Raw genomic sequence first — 17,146 nt, forward strand, 5'->3', positions numbered from 1 at the left:
ACTAGGGTCTCCAGTCAGAGGCGGACAGGCCAACGGGGAGTTGTGGAGATTTCCAGACAGGCCATAAGGCTGTGGTAGTGTCAGCCACGTGCCCCCAACTCTACTGGTCTTTTAGAGTGACTGGCCTGTCTGAAAAAGCTCTTCAGAGCTCCAAAGGCCTGTCTATGCGTTGCGCACACCCCGTGCTATGCAGTGAGTATTTGTTATACAGTGCAAACTCCACTGCCACACAAGGCGCTATAGTGTAGCCATAACGATTAGGGCGCTTGGCACTCGGTGTAGAGTGTAAGGGTTGCTGTGCCCTCTCCCACCACACGATGTCCACAGCCCCCCGGACGGTGACGGGTCTCCGCCCGTCCATATGATCTGTGCACCAGCTGTGCAGCCAAAATAATAAAATGCTGATGTCACCCCCGTCCCCCCTGCCCTCTCTGCCCACCCTGCCCCCGCCAGGCTGCTGCTCTGCTCACTCACCCTGCAGGGCGCCGGACTCGCAGCTCGGTCTACCCGCCACCCACCAGGGCACCGGACTCGCGGCTCGCAGCAAGGTAAGCCCGGCACACGGCGAATGGCTCGTGCGCATGGAGGCAGCCCGCGCGCAGACACAGACGGGCCAAGCCTCGCAGAGCAAGCGCTGCCCACGCCTGGCCTCCTGAGAGCGGGCCCCCACACTTTCTCCTCAGGGACGCCCGGCAATCTGTACTCCTCACCTGGCCTGACCGACATGCCCCGTTATTTAGGTGACGAGGCACTTTGGCACGGGGAGAGGCAGCAAAGACGAGATCAAGCGGGTAAATATGGGTTCTTCTTACATGCCCTTCACTGGGAGGGTGCTTTTGTGGCTTAGTCCCTGCGCTGTTCAAGGGGCATGCCCGCCCTCGCAGCCAATAATCCTCAACCAATGCATTGGAGTACAGCTATGGAGAAATGGCGTATGACGAGGGACACGACTTGTAGGTGTTGTTTGGCTATTTACCCACCCATTGACTGCCCATGGCAATGATAATCCCCATGGCGTTTGCCACCCACTTCCTGCCCCCGTCCCTCCACCCCGACCAAAACACACCCTCCTGGGATCTCTCTGAGCTCTCTTTATCAAGCCTTAAAACCAAACTTTGCACTCAAAGTGCTTGCCAGGGTTTTTTCAAAGCACTCTTCTGGGAGGTGTTGGTTTAATTGGAGCTGTAAACGCGCTTCGGGTGGGCCGCCGTCAGCCACGTGATTTATAAGCACCATTCGTGCCCTTCCGCGAATTCCTGTTAAAAGCAAGCATTGGCAAAGCCAACTCTGTTGGCTTGTGAATAGGTATCAGATAAGTATTTTCCAGGCACTGCTGTCATAGGCCCAGTTGCATGCACCACTTTCCAGCTGCTTCCATTAATGTCCAGTGAGTACTATAAGGCCAGTGCTTGGCAAATACCTCACCCCTACATAAATAGACCAAACTATTGGCACTGCCAAAGCTTGTTTCCTCTGTAAACACCCTTCATCAGTGAGTCAGAAGTCAGCCATACCTGCCCTATTAGAGGGCCCCCACACCTGTCCTATGCGGAAAGGGGGCACAGCCTGTCCTCTGAGAGGCTCCCAGCCACCCTACCACCATGTATTCTCTGTCTGGTTGCGACCTCATCTATTTGTTTGTTTATTTATTTCCTCTGAAAAGACTCCCCCATGTACATGTTTGGTTTGCCTACTTGTCCACTTCTGCAGGATGGGTGTGGGCACTTTAATACCCACTTTCAGGTGTATGGGCATAGCTGGCAGTTCTCGGATCTGAGCCTCAGCAGCAGTGTCCACGGGACCTCGCGGGGTGGGGGGGGGGCGGTAGCTCAGCTGGCGGGCCAATAGCGGCGCGTGTTCTGCCGTGTGGACGGCCACCACCCTGCAGAGGTAGACGGGCGCAGCTGCTGTCAGAGCAACTCTCAGTCCCACCGGCGAGCATGGCGTGTTCGGCGACATTAACGCCATATGGCCGGGGGCGTGACTGGGGCTGCCGCCCGGATGGGATTCTCCTGCCAACGACCAGGGGGCTTCGCATGCAGGCGGTCCACGGCCGACGGTGGCTCGTCGTAATTGCTGAGTCAATAGAACCGACCCTCAGACCCCGGAATAGCCGAGTGGCGCTCGAAGGGGAAAGCCTGCCTGCGCCTGGTACGCACGCACGCACGCCTGCACCCACCACGGGGCACACCCCCAGGAATTTGGTATAATTTGCCATTTAGAAAACACGTTCGCGATAAAGAGTATCCTGGCCCTTTGTTTTGAGTAGGAGTAACCCTCAACCATCTTAAATTGAACTAATAAAGTGGTAGGTGCTTAATTATAATTTTTTGAGAATAAATAGACAGCGACTTTTCTTTTTCTGGCTAAGTAATTGGTAACCTACTTCCACCTACTTTAAATATCTACCTAAGATGAAAGGATGAGTCGGGACTTCAACATGTGCAAACCTACACGGAGCCCACCGTGCTATCTGGCGGTTCCTATATCCTGTGTTGTTTGCACTTCTGACTTCAAAGAGACGTACGTCCTCCAGAGAAAGAACCCATCAGCGCATGGGGTCATCATGCCAGAAGTGGGCGCTCTGGCACTCGTGGTGATGAGAGCTGGCAGCCCAGAGACCAGGCCTTCAGAACAGTCAGTGAGACATGCGCTGTTGGGTGTGTGAGACCCGCAGGAGACGTCTGGCATGGGAGATAAAGACTCCACTGCGCCCTGGGACTAGAGGAGGAACCCAGGGTGTGCCCTCCCACTACAGCCCAGGCCAGGTCATTTTCTGTCTGAGCATTCAAACTAGCGCCCTGAAGCCATTGCCTCTGCATGCAGGTGCAAAACACCCAAATCAGCCGCCTGCAAACTTTGCTTCTCCAGATGTTCTGGACTACAACTCCCATTAGCCACAGCAAACATCTGCAATTCTGAGGGATCATAGGAGCGTAGTCTAAAATGTTTGGGGAGCAAAAGGTTGCAGACTCCTGCCCTGAATATATAAACCCACAACACCCAGCTCTAGAAAAAGAGTTGAACCCAGACCTGCACCTCTCGTGCTATTCTATATAGACTCACAAACAGCTAACCCACAGCACCTTGTATGCAGTGACGCCCGGCATGCATGCTGCCCGTGGAGGGGCTCGCCTATGCCACAGCACCTTGTATGCAGCGACGCCCGGCATGCATGGTGCCCGTGGAGGGGCTCGCCTATCCCACAGCACCTTGTATGCAGTGACGCCCGGCATGCATGCTGCCCGTGGAGGGGCTCGCCTATGCCACAGCACCTTGTTTGCAGTGACGCCCGGCATGCATGCTGACTGTGGAGGGGCTCGCCTATGCCACAGCACCTTGTATGCAGTGACGCCCGGCATGCATGCTGCCCGTGAAGGGGCTCGCCTATGCCACAGCACCTTGTATGCAGTGACGCCCGGCATGCTTGCTGACCGTGTAGTGGCTCGCCTATGCCACAGCACCTTGTATGCAGTGACGCCCGGCATGCATGCTGCCCGTGGAGGGGCTCGCCTATGCCACAGCACCTTGTATGCAGTGACGCCCGGCATGCATGCTGACCGTGGAGGGGCTCGCCTATGCCACAGCACCTTGTATGCAGTGACGCCCGGCATGCTTGCTGACCGTGTAGTGGCTCGCCTATGCCACAGCACCTTGTATGCAGTGACGCCCGGCATGCATGCTGCCCGTGGAGGGGCTCGCCTATGCCACAGCACCTTGTATGCAGTGACGCCCGGCATGCATGCTGACCGTGGAGGGGCTCGCCTATGCCACAGCACCTTGTATGCAGTGACGCCCGGCATGCATGCTGACCTTGGAGGGGCTCGCCTATGCCACAGCACCTTGTATGCAGTGACGCCCGGCATGCATGGTGCCCGTGGAGGGGCTCGCCTATGCCACAGCACCTTGTATGCAGTGACGCCCGGCATGCATGGTGCCCGTGGAGGGGCTCGCCTCAGTGGTTTTCTTGATTTATTTTATTATTTTATTGCTTATAGCGCAAACCTAGCTCAATAGCAGCAGAGCACTTTACAACAGGAGGGTGCCCGAATTGGAGTTGGCAGCATTTTATATAGTAGCGCAGTACTGTTGGTGGAGGGAGAGAGGGATTCTTATAGTGTCAGTGTTTTTAGTGTTTTGCGGAAATTGGAAGATGGTGGAGGCATTTCGAAAGCCTCTGCCGGGATGGAGATCCAGGTGGTCAGGACGTGGCAGGAGATGGACTGCTTGTGAGTCTTCTCTTTGCGGGCTAGCTTTGACTCCAGCCTTTTGGTGGTTGTGCTGCACGAGATGCGAGAGCCTCCAGAGGTGTGCACTTCAGCCCAAAGTATGTTGGTGTTAAATTTGGCACTGCTTTGTAGGTGATGCATGCAGTTTTGAATATGATCCTGACGGAGAGGGGGAGACGGTGAAGCATGTGCAGTGTTGGAGAACTTCTGTAGGCAACAGGCAGCGTCATGAGCAAAGGGCTCCCCACGAGCATAAGATGTTCATAGTCAAGAAGCTGTCATACAAACAAAATACGGTCGGCCTTGATCCCTTCATGTAGCTTGTAATTGATGACAATACATAGATGTCAGCTGGGGGCAGCAAACTAACACTGGAATAGCGCTTATTAGAGGAAGCTGTATCGTCGTGTTGGAAGCACGGGAGCAAGTTGGCATTGGTTCAACAGGAAACATTTTAATATCCATCTTAGTTGTCCTTTAAGATATGCATGTTCCATTCATGATTTGGACTGTCTGAAATGTCTTTCTGTATTTTCTTAAAATAGTTGTTTTTATAACTATTGAATATCCTATTTTTTTTAATTCATAGGTCTGACAATGGTGTACTTTTTGGAGTATTTAGAATTTGTACTTGTATACGTATTATTTTGCGTGACTGGCTATCTGTCCAGTTTTTAACAGGTTGTTACTCTTAGAATTTCTGCAAGAGAAACATGCATTGTATCGCCCGGTTAACCTCTTACTCCATTATTCAAAAGTCCTTGAGCGGGTGCTCTTCAACCAGACTACTAAGCATTTTGAGGGTCATGGCCTTGGTGATCCATTTCAATGTGGATTCGTAGTAAACGCTCCACAGAGACTGCACTCATGCATGTCTCCACCTTTCTCTCACATGGTCACCTTTGCAAACTCTTTTCTGTACTCATCCTTTTGGGCATCTCTGCCGCTATCAACACTGTCCACCACTCCTCCCTCCTCACTCTTCAGGTCCTTTGGTTTTGCAAATCTGCCCTCACCTGGATTGCTTCCTACATTAAAGTGTGCCTCTTCACAATCTACTGGTTCTCGCAAACCTCTGATCCCACACCTCTCCCTGCCACGGATCAGTCCTTTGACCTCTGCTCTTCACCCTACATAGGCCTGCCCTAGAAAGGCACATCTCATTCCTTTTGGCTTTCACTGTCACCTTTTTCTGACTCCATTCTGACTCCATTTAGACATTTTTCTCCTTCACCCCAGCCGCCTCTAAACGGATTGCCAACTGCCGCACTGTAATTCGTTCCTAGGACATAGAACAGGCTTGTAAACAGGCTCACCACTCTGGCATGTGTAAATATGTTGTTGTCGGTCATTTCTGATCGAAATTCACATCCCTGTTCTTCAAAGAAATGCAAACGACCTGCAAACCCTGTGCAAACCCTGTGCTATTCCAGTAAAGTGACTGATACAGTGCATCTCAGCCCTAATATGTACCATGCATGCTATCTCTTTCCCCGGGTCTCCCACCAACACATGTACCCAGGTTGGTGGCCTCAGATCTAGAAGCCCAGCCTTGGCCTTCACTTGGACACGTAGCCCGTAGTAGACCTTACATGATTCCATCTAATCATGTTTCAAGGTCACTCCATAAGCTGAATTGTCTCCTATTGCATTGAAGAATTGCTTTTATTAGTGCCTTATTCACTAATACTAATTGTATCTTGCTCAAATGGATGAAAGACTGGGGCGTCTGGCTTGGATTCAAACCTAATGTCTGCAGGTTACTAACAGATCCTGAAAGCATGTGCTCATCTCACTGAGCTATCTTCTTGGGTATACAAGGTAAAGAAACTCTTACTGGAAGTCTCCACACCTGCTTGCACTGCCGTATCAGGCGGGCAGGCCTTAGGTAATTGGAACAATTGCAGTCCCCCACAGTTTGCCTGCATCACCTTGGGCGGTTTGGTAGGGGCTTTGCCAATATCCTTGTCGTCTCCACCTGGGGTTGTATTTGACACTGCATGCAGCCACCCTCCCCTGGTTGCTTCCACTCTAGTTCTGCTGATCTGCAGCTGGCTCCACTGCATAGTAGTGCAGGGATTATTTCTAGGGGGTTGTTACACCCATTCTTCCCTGACAAGTGCGTTTAGCGCCCACATAGATACCTCTAACATTACCCTTCTCCCGAGCACTGTGATGGGTTTGTAGTAAAGTGATGTTGATAGGCAGTTTGGGCTCATTACATAGCTTAAGGTTAAGTTATTATACCGATGAAATTCGGCAGTTGTGGGAAATGATGGCAATCTTAACTTGAACATCTCCCACAGATGTCACCAGTGTTGTCATTCTTTTATCTCATTGTTGATCCCTGATGTGGTCTCACGTGTGTGCTCTTGGGCTGAGCACAGTGGGGGACTGCAAGATAAGATTGTTGCCACGTCCCAAACTCGCTAAACTCCATGGGTTTTGTTGCAGCAGCTCTCTCCTAACTAAAGGCTTTTCACTGAATTTCAAGGGTTTTGTTACGCAATATCTTATCCTGCACCCACTTCCCATAGCCGTCGGCTGTGGCCACTTTCCACATTGCACCAATTAGGCTAAAAGACCATGGGTCACTGGCTATGACCAGTGACCAATGCACCCCACCCCCCTTTTCCTTCACCTTTCTTTCATTCCTGCAATATTTCCCACAAAATGTCCTGTGCATGCATACCCTGATTACCGTGACCCAGCCTTGAATGACACAACATTTTTTCCCATGGAAACGCAGCAATTTCTGAGTAGGGCGGTAATGCGTCAGTGCTTGAAAATATAGTATGTCGATCCTCACTGGCATTCCACATGTGTGCTCCGCCTCCTTTTTATCTCTATCTATCTTTCCCCCATTGTAGATATCCCTCCTGCCCTTCAACTATTTTCCTCGATCCCTCACTTTTTCCCATGACACACGTTTTTCCCCCATCGCATCTTGTGATTTTCCTGTGGGAATCAAGCGGTTAGACAAAACCAGCCTGACAAAAAAAGGCTCTCCTGCCCTTCTTAAAGTCTTTAATTGACCAACTAACCATTTTGTCCCCATTCCTTCTCCCCACACCCATCTTATTGTGAAACCTCCCGTCGTCCCCTCCTCCCCCCCAAACATAATTGTGGGCACATTTTCTTTTTGCAATCTCATAGGATCATTGTGTGAATCGAAAACTCTCAGTGCTGCAATGCAGACTGGGGAATCTTTTTGAACCTGGGCCACCACCTTTGAAAAAGGCAGATTCACACCAGACCAAGCAAAGGAATATCTGCAGCCCATTGTCCCAACTTGCCTCTTATTTGGTGCAAATCAAGCTAGCGTTTCCCACCCTGCATGTGTTCCATCGACGAACCCACTTCTCTATGGTAAAATGAACGAGAGGAGGCTGAACGCTTCTTTTCTTCTATGCACAATAACCTTTGAACTATTTGACAAATGACTTCCAAAATGTCCAGTTTGGAGTGGCATGAGCGAGACATTTGTTGTGGAAAATGTTACCCAGGTCTGTCCGGCAAGTCAAAAATGATTAGCAATAGAATTGTGGGGAAAGCCAATGCAAACGGGGCGGCAGCCTATAGTGTTTTACTCTGGTCGCAGGTAGGGGTGTCACGGTATTAGTTTTATAACGGTACGATAAACTTCTTGCCAAATGACGGTATATCATGGTTATCGCGGTATAGCAGGCGGAGTTAACTAATCTTAACAAATATTTTCTAAAAGGTCACAAATTTAAACCAGGCACACAGAATTGGGGTTTTCAACATACTTTCCACTGAAATGCCACCCCTTACTTCCACCAAACCCAAACACACATGTGGAGAGGAGGAGGGGGAAGGGGGCCTGCTGCAACTGGGAAAGTAAACTGATAGCTTTTCTTAAGTGATCATTTAGGCTTTTAGCTCCCCCACTGGCTACTGGGGAAGATGAAAATGTTGCCATCTTTATAACCTGCATGCCACAGATAAATGGAGGATGATGGTAGTATAAGCTTGTGTACACACACACACACACACACGCGCACACGCACGCTCTCTTTACGTTACAGCCTTTAGTTTACTTGCGGGCCAACATGTTACCCTTTGGTATGACAGTAGGGAATACCCACAGAGATTAGTGAATTTCACAGTGTGACTTACTATATGTAAATTCAATGATAGAACCAGGGAAATCCTCCATTGTCATATGTTTAGCAAACATTATCCATTATAAATATATAAACCCCAAAGCCGCCAACCCAAAGTAAACCCTTTTCCTTCTTGGCACTGTATTTATTCTTCCTATTGCTAACATATTGATTTTGTGTCAGGCACGTGTGGTTTATGGAAGGGCATTAAAAACTGCTCCAACTGAAACTACTTTGCAGACGGCACATCCAACAGTGCAAGACCAAGACTGTGCAGCACTTGCTTACTGCAGCCTTTCAAATCAGATTGAAAAGCACACTTAACGGTATAAACGGTATACCGGTATAAACAATGTGACGGTTATTATTGTTTAATTGAGTGGTTCACGGTATCTTTAACGGTATACCTTAATACCGTTACATCCCTAGTCGCAGGACTGTCAGCACAGCAACAGCAGGTGACTGGGAAACGGGGAATAATCATCATGTTAGGGGAGCCCGGGATATACAGGACGGGGTGCATGAGGTCTGCAGAAACGACCTCTCGCCGAGACGGATCCCTGATAAGAAGGGCCTCCTAACATCACTGTCCTGAGTGGTTCTCTGCCTGAACATCTCCCCAAATAACAGGGCAAAAGGAATCGTGCACCGGCACATTTGAAATATAATTCAATGCAATCATATTTTGGTGGCATGACTTGCGGTTGGGCAAATACATTTTCCAATTCAGATTACCTTGTTTACAGTGGTCGAAGTGGGCGGGAGCGATCGAGAGTGGTGCTCCTCTACTTCTTTTAATTAAGTTTTACCGTTCCTATACTTTTATTTTAAAAAGAACCGTTCCGGAATGGTTTCGTTTTAAAATAAAAGTGTGGAAAGCAGTTGAAACTTTCACTTTCAGTGCAGTGCACTGAACATTCCCCTAAACAGCAGGAGCATGTGTTTTGGGGTTTGTATTGTGCATGGGTGGGGGCGTGGCAATGGGGTTTGTGGGGAGCGGTGCAGGCCAGTAGGGAACATAGTTCCACTTCTTCTTTTCACACACTTCGACCACTGCTTGTTTAGCATTCCAAAGTATGCAATCACTGCCATCGCTATTACATTACAAACAAGAGCCATGCTATGTCCGACCTCCTCTGTGCTACTGAAGTGTTGGCAGCCACCGTTAAATTGTAGTTCTACCTTTGTGTTGATGGCCAAACCCGGCTTATGATGTAGAGAAGCTGGTCACCCTACATATACTGTCCTGGATCTCCCACTCAGACCTTTCTTTCCGAAATTCACCAAGACTCCCCACTCCTCTGCTTAGCCCCTCCTTCCCTTGGATCTCAGGTTGCCTTCAGGGAGGGAGACTGAGCTCAGCAAGACTGTCATACTAAAGCACAGGCAGAGGAAGAGATAAAGAGAACGGGGGAGCGAGGGAAGGAGGGACAGAGGGTGAGGGTGAGGGTGAGGGTGAGTGTTAGATCAGCATATGCTACGCCAGGTACAGCTAGTGTTCTATAATGTCACTGGGACCCACGTAGCGCTGCTTCTGCTATTTCCATGGGCTCTTGGCCCTTCAGGTCCTGCAAGAGACTATGTTCAGTTAGTGTTAGTAGGAGAGGGGCAAGATTGCTTTGCTGCTGCATTGATGTGTACAGCTTGATAGGGAACAGGCTCTCTGCGCAGGGTAAGATTCTAGGTGTTTTAGACATGCTGTTCAGTGGGACGCGACCCGCCGTGTGTGCCCAAGGTGTGCAAGCAGGTTATCCGTTGAGATCCTGCTCCGGGGTGTCTCGTATGCAGTGTTTGTGGGTTAAGACGCCATGGAGTGGTTGGTAAGGATGTGTCCTTGTTATCATGGGTGTGTATGTGGGGTGCTCCATAAAGGTACGTCTATGTAGAATAAGAACATTGTGGTAGTATGTTATATCCTGTTTCCCTTCCCTGTATGTGTGTGTGGAGCTATGTCATAATGGAATGTCCTGCAGGTGCTTGGAATGTTATGTTTTGGCTGTGAGAGTTCCACCCTGTGCAGTTGGAAACATGTAGTGTAGGTGGTGGGAGCCAGTGGGCTCTCCTGAAGATACTTAAGATCCCATTCCTAATCTCCAGCACCTAAGGTCTTGATTGCAACTTGATAACTATGAATCCCAATAAAGAGCCTAAGGACTTAGCATGCAGCCTCCAAGATGACGTCATTTCATATTACCGGTCATTGCGCTAGGTATAGAAGGTCTACGTGTCAGGATGGTATCGTGAAATGTGGTTTCAGGGCAGGGTACTGGAAGGTTAGTAGGTTATTAGAAGTGGCTGGGGCCAGACGGTATCACAAGGCGAGTTACTGTTATATGAACCCATTGATGGTTTTATTGATGTGCTGATTTATGTGCAGGAAAGGCTGGTGTCCGAGTGTCTGTTTTAGACTTTGTATGATTGATCTTGTGTCTGCATCTCTCATGTATTCTTTTATTTCCAACAGTTTGGGTCCACACGATTGCATCTGCGACACTGGTCCAGTAGATACTTTTGCTTCCAAAGGGATGTCTGATTTTCAAGGGTCTGTTGAAAATCTAGGTCTTGAGTAATCCTGGAAGGCGAGGTGGTCGGTCGGGGGCATTGCAGGGTTTAGTAGTAATGATTGTGAGCAGTGAGCTCCATGCGGTAGCAAGGCTCAGCAAGCAGTGCAGCATTGCTGGATCCAAGGGCTTTCATTGGGGAGGAGGGCATGCATTGCCTTAGAATACATTCTCGCTTTCTACCAGGTAGATGCTTTGCGCTATGTAAACGGCTTTGCACCTTATTCTTCACCTAGCGAAGAACCAACATGGAGCGTAGAGGTCTGGTATGAAATGTTCTCTTTTGTCCAGTTGTAGTAGCAGCCTGGGGTTTTTGTTTTGTATCGCGTATGTAACAGAGGTTCTGTGATGTTAAGACCGATGTTACTGGTGTGATCAAGCATTGATTGGACTCGGGATATGATTAGGTGCGTTCTGTGTGGGACGGTGAGAAATAGTAAGATAGATCTTATGGATCAGAGTGGAAATAAAACAGTTCTTGGCCAGAACGTACATCTGTGGCTCCAGTGTTAGTTGGCTGTCCATTATGGTTCTGAGGGTTTTACCACATTTGATGTTTGCAAGCAGATTCCCTCCTCGGTCGGCCAGCGGAATTATGTGGAGGTTGTTGATTTTTAGGGGCAGATCATAAGTTCCATTTTGCTGGGGTTAATTCTAAGTCTATTTGTGAACATTGAAGAGTCCAGAAGAGTCCACTTGGTTAAGACATCTGGTGAGGTTTTGTTGAGTTTTGTTGTTGTTGGTGGTCCTGCTGTTTTCTCAGGTATGGATTTTGAGGTATGCGGCCCTCAAATCCTGAAGTACCACTCTTTGCACTAGGCATTCATTCATTGGTGTGCAGAATGAGGTAAGAGGTGCATCTTCTCTGAGAAGAAACAGAAGATTTCTAGAAGGTGCGGGTCTGTTGGCAAGCGTACTCTGTTGCCCTCCAGTTTAAGGATAGCTTTGGAGTTATGTTTTTGGTGTGCCTCCGTGGCCTAATCATGTTTTATTCTTTGTTCGGCTTTCTGACTTGCTTAAATCTCATCGAAGGTCTTGCCGATCATCACACCTTTGTTGGTGAAGTGGCCAGTGGTGTTGTCACAAAGCTCTTGTTATGGCTTTGGGTGTTGTTGCAGGTGGCTGGATCCCTCGTTTCCTTCATGAGCTTGAACACCTCTTTTGTGCCCAAGATGCATGTCTGATTCATTTGACGCAGTGGAGTTTCTATGCTCTTCGTATTGCTGCTTTGCAGTGTTGTGGTTATTGTTGGTAGGCTGCTTTGACCTCTTTGTTGTACCTTCCCTCTTCCGTCATTTCCGATTTCCTGTTGGTTTTCTTGAGTCTGCCCATTTCTAGTGTGTATCACATTGAGTTTTGTTTTTCATCAAGGGAGAGAACACTTTCATGGGTGCCATTTTTCCAGGGTGTTTAGGATCCAATTTCACATCATGCACGCTCCTTCCTCAATGTGGGAGTGGTACCATGAGACAGTCTCTGGTTTTGTGTTCTTCTGTAATGTGTTCGGTGCTTCTAGGTGGACCGTGTTCCATGCTCCCTTTCTGATATGAGTTTTTCCTGTGGCTTTGGAGGGTATTTTCTTGGTTTGGTTATTTGGGGGTGAATGGAGAGGTGATTACTCCATGGCTGAGGCAGCACCGCGGCTACAGCTGTGATGAACTAGTTTCAGATGGATCCTTCGAGTGATGGCCTGCTAAATGTCCCCCGGATGAACCATTCAAAGACAAATTTAAAAGAGCGTGATTCACCCCTAGGGAATGTCTCCTCACTCCCAAAGTACCAACCACGGAAGAAAAACTGGTCTGTGTGTTGCCTTACACTACGCATACTTATGCAGTTAAGAAGTTGATCAAGAAATTTTGGCCTTTGGTTAAATTGGAATTGAGCGATGAACCAATGCCACTATTTGCGATGACCAGACAGAAAAACCTGAGGGACCTGTTTGTGCATTCGAAACCTCAGATTTTGAGAAACAGAACTACTGGTTGGGACCTCCGTCCGTTGGTTGGACATTTCCCATGTGGAGGCTGCTCAGTCTGCAAATACACCAAGAGAATCAAAGAATTCCAGGTGAGAGACAGGAAATGGGACATTCGTGCCATGACCAATTGCAAAACTCCTAATGCGATATACTGCATTCAGTGCCCATGTGGCCTTAAGTATGTCGGCCAGACCTCGAGACCTACCCACATACGGATTGTGGAACATAGATCCCGCATTAGGTGTGAGAACATCAATGCGCCATTAGTATCTCATTATATGGAACATGGCCACTCCCCCGAAGATCTATATTGGTGGATCTTGGAAGCACTTCCAAGACAAAATATCTCAGCACGCAGACTGAACCTGGCCGAGGCCAGGTGGATACATCGGCTTGACACTATTGAACAGGGTTTAAATGAAAGTAACCCCCTACGGTGGTGACACTCCCCTATTCCCCACCTCAGACAGGTTACTTATCTTCCTTCCATGACTAACGTGCGCTCTAGCCACTGAACACAATCTGTGGGTCTTGGGTGCTGTCCCTCTCGGAGTGTTATTCTGCTCTAGGCCCCCGTTTGTTTCTGTCTTGGTCCCCCTCGCCCCAATTTTGTTTATAGTTTTCTTTTTCTTTTCTTTTTCTCTTTCTTTTTTTCTTTTTCTTTTCATTTTTCTTTTTATTCTTATTTTTTCTTCTTCCTTTTTTAATTTTTTCCACCGTGGATTCTTTTTTCCAAATTTTGGGCTAGCCACCCTAAGGAAGTTAGCTCTGGCGACTGTCGGCTCACTATACATATCTATATATATTTTTACAAAAATTCAGCTGTCTGTGGGTTTCCTACAGACTGATTAGTATCTACTTTATTTTTGTGTCTATTGCTAGCAACGACATCAGGCATTGGACCACAACACCAGCTTATTTAGTACCTCATTATCACTATTTACATGTATTATTTGACCGAAGGTGGGGCCCGTTGTGGGGCTCAATTATACTTTCGTGAGTGGGCACGTATTGGCTTGCACGTGACCCCTTCAGTAATGTTCCATCAGTCTTTCCATGGCGGCTGTTTCGATTTTCCAGTCCCATTTCTTTATCTTAACATGGGCGGCCTACGCGGACATCGGGCTTTAGGAAGCCGTGAGTCCGTTTTCTGTGTCTGCTGTTTCCATTTCATGGGACACTTCCTTCACCTCTCCGGTAGCGGACTGCGCGGATTTCGGAAGGGTTACGGCGCGGTATACAGGCCTGACAGCCCTGCTACATCGGCGCCACCAATGCAGCGCTCATGAGACACGGACAGGTTGGAGTTTCACTTCCAGGCTGTACTGTGAGATTGGTCCAAGTTTATTTATGGTATACGAGGCGGGCGGTTTGGCATAACGTGCACCACCTTGCAACCTATGCAGGATACTCTTTATGCACTCCCATTCGAGGAGGGCCTGTTACTGCCAGCCTCTCTGGGTTGTAGACTCTACACCTTTGTATTAACGGCTGGTCCGCTTTGTTCCTTTTTCTTTCCCTTTCTTTCTCCAGTTTTGGAACGGTGCTGCGAGGACGCTTTATTTTACAACTGTCCGCTTCTCCAAATTCGATTATTTCGGTCTTTTTGACCATTGCGACCGCCGGTTGAGGGACATTTACTTAGGATCTGTCTAGCCCGTTGACTAAGGTGAGCAATCGTGCCTCTTTTTGGGAACACAGTGGGGGATAGGTCAAGTCCCCTATCGGTCCATCTCCCTTTAGTAGTGGGCCTCAATGGGGGGAGGGGGGCATTGCACTTTTATATTTATTTTTACTTTTTCTTTTTTTTATTTTTTATTTCTGTTCCACGCTTATAGACTCGGAGGTCCTTCCATTTTACTTTCCCCTTGTCGCCCTTGTGGCAGCAATACATTTCTTGGAGGGACCACTACATTTCTTTCAGTAAGTGTTGGGCCCATACAGCCCTTTATGTACTCTGTTTTGGGCCCTGCGGATTTTTTAGTTTTGGGCCTGGTGCTTTGGGGCACTTGGCATGCCGGTATTTGGACACAGTACCACCCCACACACCCATCCTTTTTGGGGGGTTTCTATATTATTGGTTTCTATTTCCCCTTTTTCACGTTCTTTGGTGATCGTTTATGTTTTCGCTGTCCCCTTTTCGCCCGGTGTCGGGGAAGGGTTCAACGAATGATTAATTCATATGGGGGCTTTTTCTATACTGATGCAACTACTTTGGTTAGGTATGGGCTCCCACATATACACAGTAGTTTGGTGTTTGGTTGGTGGAGGATTTCGTTTCTTTCCCACACGGTTTAGTATATTATCTTTTCAGTAGCTGCATCTTTTGGGCTGCTAATACGCCTTTATGTGTTAGTAATATAATCATTTATCACATCCACAGAACTCCAATTCCCCTGGGGTCCTGACGAAGGCAGCATAATTGATGTTCGGCCGAAACGTCCTTTGCATCTCTCCGTGTCATCGAGTTATGCTACATGACTTAAAGGATAGTTCCGGGACTTTTTTTTTATTGTCCCTACGGTTCGGCCATGTGTTTTTAAGCATAACTCGGTAGATCGTAGAAAACTTTCCTATGGACCTTACCCGACTTTTCGTCCATTATCGCACTCGAAATCAGCCGCCATTTTCTGATAATCCTATCATTTCCCCCCATCGCCCTGGCTCACCTGCTTTTGCGGCACTAAATCAAATCCCCCGCCCCTGAAACAGACTTTATCAAAACATTCATATTCCCCGCCTCTATCCGTGACGTGACTGTGCTGCGTAGGCAAACGCGCCCAGGCGTCTTCTACGCGACTCCACACAGAACCCGGAAATCAACACAGATTAGCTCACAACACAGCGCACCACAATTCGGAATATGAAACTGTACTTTTAAATCAAACCGCAAGATTGTAAATTTGGTAAAGTACATTTATTTGACATCAAATGTTTTGAGAATATTCAGCGATTTTCATTTTTATTTGCTCACGTTCCAAAAAGTTCGTTTTGAGGCACGCGATGTTCCTTTGCTGTACACAGGGTCTTAGATCATCTCACAATACAGCGCCACAATTCGGAATATGAAACTGTGGTTTAAAAGCAAACGGCAAGATTGTACATTTGGCAAAGTACATTTATTGGACATCAAATGTTTCGAGAATATTCAGCGATTTGCATTTTTCTTTGCTCTCGATCCAAAATAGTTCGTCTTGAGGCAAGCGATGTTCGTGTGCAGTACACAGGGTGTTGGTTTACGATAAAATAAGCTCTTCGGTCGCACTGATAATCGCATGGCTGTTCCAACAACGAGGCACTAGGCCACCACAACGGTCTGTATGTTGCATCTAGCCGTTAGTACCGCGTAAGGGCATACTTGTACTTGGCGATCGTCCCATAAAATGGTCAGGGTGGTAACGTTGTTCACGCGGAGAAGCAACTGGCGGTTAAAAAAGCCATCCGCCGGTGTCTGGTACTCGTGACACATACAATAATGAATGATGTACCTGTTTGAAAAACATAAAAAATGAAATTAGTCTCACCATCAGATCTTTATTAAAATTATTCATTTTATATATTAGGTCGGGAAATTATTTCATAGCTAGGACAGTGCAACTGGGTATTATACGTCAAGGGGGGGCTGTAGGATACTGAGACAGCCCCCCAGTGCAGGGGTTGACAGGGAGGCAGTGCAGGTGGAGAGTGGAAGGGCCCAGGACCGAGGTCGCAGACAGTGGACCAGTTGTAGCAGGGGAGAGGGAGAGAGAAAGCAGAAGCAAAGAGGAAGGTTTTGAGGTGCTTCCGTAAAAGGAGATGATTCTCCTCAAGATAGTGCGCGGTACAAAACAATATGCCACATAGAACGAACAAGTACAACTTAACCCGTCTTTAAAGCTACTGTATAGTAATTAAATTGCGGTATAAACTCATCTAAAGAGTTACTTACATTATATTTGCATTTTCCATTGTGTCTGTGCGTAGGGCAGCCCCGAAATACCACTCCTTCTATGCCGACGTTATTTCTTCTAATGAACGAACATTAAATGGCTATCGTTTCTGAAATTTTATTCATTATCGTTTCTTAAGTTATTGCACCACACCCCCAAAAAGAAGTCTTTCGGGATGGTCCCGGCCTGTCAAGGTCAAATAACAATAGAACCTTATACTGAGTCGTGGGCCATTCCGGCACTCGAGCAAAAAATCAAAGCAGCTGACCTTCACTTTGAACGAGCACACATTCCTAGTTAGCTACATTCAGTGTAAGGC

At 47.9% G+C, this 17,146-nt stretch overlaps 1 protein-coding gene across 2 annotated transcripts in view; it reads left to right on the plus strand.

The window, feature by feature from the left end:
• The first annotated feature begins 429 nt into the window (after positions 1-429).
• The window catches only part of TMOD4 (tropomodulin 4), a 304,747-nt gene continuing 288,030 nt past the window's right edge, over positions 430-17,146 (plus strand). Inside the window, exon 1 of one of the 2 annotated variants that reach the window (XM_069649866.1) lies at positions 430-548. The gene's annotated coding sequence lies outside the window, so the exon portion shown is untranslated. The remainder of the gene's footprint in view (positions 549-17,146) is intronic. The other variant, XM_069649872.1, reaches the window with a different exon arrangement.

This window comes from Ambystoma mexicanum, chromosome 1p, assembly GCF_040938575.1.
Source record: "Ambystoma mexicanum isolate Mex_15411 chromosome 1p, UKY_AmexF1_1, whole genome shotgun sequence".
NCBI lineage: Eukaryota > Metazoa > Chordata > Amphibia > Caudata > Ambystomatidae > Ambystoma > Ambystoma mexicanum.